Source organism: Delphinus delphis, chromosome 3, assembly GCF_949987515.2.
Source record: "Delphinus delphis chromosome 3, mDelDel1.2, whole genome shotgun sequence".
Classification (NCBI taxonomy): domain Eukaryota; kingdom Metazoa; phylum Chordata; class Mammalia; order Artiodactyla; family Delphinidae; genus Delphinus; species Delphinus delphis.
The window spans coordinates 117,712,233-117,714,629 of record NC_082685.1 but is presented as its reverse complement, the minus strand read 5'-3'; positions in this window follow the sequence as shown (position 1 = coordinate 117,714,629).

Below are 2,397 nucleotides of genomic sequence, written 5' to 3'. Positions count from 1 at the left end.
CAGGGCCAGCCTCCCTTGAAGCCTGTAGGAGAATCCTTCCCAGCTTCTGGTGGTTTGGGCTGGCAGTCTTTGACATTCCTTAGCTTGTATACATATCGCCCCAATCCTCTGTCTTCATGTGGCCTTCTCCCTGTGCCTCTGTCTTAACAAGGCTATGTTCTTATAAGGACACCAGTCATATTGGATCAGGGACCCACCCTCTCTAGTATGACCTCACCTTAACTAATTACACCTGCAAAGACCCTATGTCCAAATAATGTCACATTCTGAGGTCCCAGAGGTTAGGACTTCAACCCATCTTCTTTGGAGAGGACACAGTTCAACCCATAACAGCCACCTTTAGCAAGTTGTGAGATTCAGAAAAAGATAGTTCCCTGTACATTTTTTTTCTCACCTGACTTTTAACATGTATTCTATTTTGAAACTTAATATGAGAAGATATCAGCATATCTAAAACTTGAAAAGAGAAAAGTATATATCCTTCACTCATTCATTTGTCAGTTATGTGCCAAATGCTTTCATTGGCCAGATGTTCTAGCACTGAAGATATGGTAGTCAGTAAAACAGGTAGAGATCCTGAGGTTACTGTCTAACAGGAGGATCTGAATAAGAAGATAAAGGATTGGTGATGAAGTATGCATTTTTCTTATGTGCTTTTCTATAAATGGTTTGTGTAGAGACCCTGATACTGAGATGCACCAATGTTCAAAAGATAGACAATATAGGAAAAATCTATAATTTTTTCTGACTCAATTTTTTTAAAAAAACAAATTTTTTGAAGAAAAATACTGAATAGATACAAAAGCATAGAAAATGGAAGTCCTGCCACCCTGGTGATATATACATACCTGGTGATATATATATACTGGTGATATATACTGAGCATATACTTCCAGACTTTTTATTTTTTTATTTTTATTTTATTTTATTTTATGTATTTGTTTATTTTTGACTGCGTTGGGTCTTCATTGCAGCACACGGGCTTTCTCTAGTTGCGGCGAGCAGGAGCTACTCTTCGTTGCGGTGTGCGGGCTTCTCATTGCGGTGGCTTCTCTTGTTGCGGAGCACGGGCTCTAGGCACGCGGGCTCAGTAGTTGTGGCTCACGGGCTTAGTTGCTCAGCTACATGTAGGATCTTCCTGGAACAGGGCTCGAACCTGTGTCCCCTGCATTGGCAGGCGGATTCTTAACCACTGCGCCACCAGGGAAGTCCCTTCCAGTCTTTTTATAATACATGTAATCAGTTTTAAATGGTCTACTTTAATACCATAAGTGTTTTCAAAGAAGAGTATCTGGGAGGCTGCACCAGCATGTGGTAGAGCGGCTCTCCTACATTAGACAAGCCAGGCTTAGAAGGAAGGTAGGAGGAGCCCAGCAGAAGGGCAAGGTGGACTTCAAACTCACCACAACAAAGACTCCTTTATTTCCTGTGTGATCTTGAACCTAAGCTTTAGCCTCCTTATCTGTGACGGGATAATATTACTACCTGATGAAACTGTTATCAAAATTAAGTGGAATAATGTTTGTAAAATATCAGGAAGATGCTTGCTCGATTAGTGGTGGCTAGATATTCAATTCAAACTGTACTTTTCACTAAGTTAGATAATGAATTGGCTGTTTTAAAGGTAGAATATCAAAATGACTTTGATAATAATAAAGGGCTGTTTTTGAAAGTGTGTAGGTAATGCATTTATTGCAGAAAAATTTAGAAAATGAACTCTTCCTAGCTCACACAAATAAAATTGCCCATAATTCTGCCCTTGGAGATAGTCGCTGTTAACATTTGAGATCATATCCTTCCATTCTCATCTTACACAGGTATGTATTTGTATAAGCATATTATATACAGAAAGTTTTGGTATTTACAAAATGAGTATTATATAGTACGTTGTGTTTTGTGTTTCAATAAAACTAGACTAATTTTTCTGAGTTTATAGTTTTTATGTTTTCTATTTATTTCATTTTAATGCAGTTATATTATCATTGTTTTAGTTACTGATGTTCATGTTGTATGGCGGAAAAAGCAAGGAATGGGAGTTAGGTCTAGATTCAAGCTGTGTGGCCTCAGGCGCCTAAGTCACTTAACTCCTTTGAGCAATGGGATTAGATGAGGTAAAAGTACCTAAGGTGGGAACTTCCCTGGCCCTCCAGTGGTTAAGACTCCGAGCTTCCAGTGCTTCAGTCCCTGGTGGGGGAACTAAGATCCCACAGGCATGTGGCACAGCAAAACAAACAAAAATTACCTGAAATAATTTCATAAACCATAAATCTCTGAAAAATCCTTACATTTATTTATATTTTTGTTCTGATAATGTTATCAATAAGAAATTTTCTTTAGTTCATTATTAATAACTTGATAATAATAAAAAACAGCATATTTATAAAATATAATAAAAAT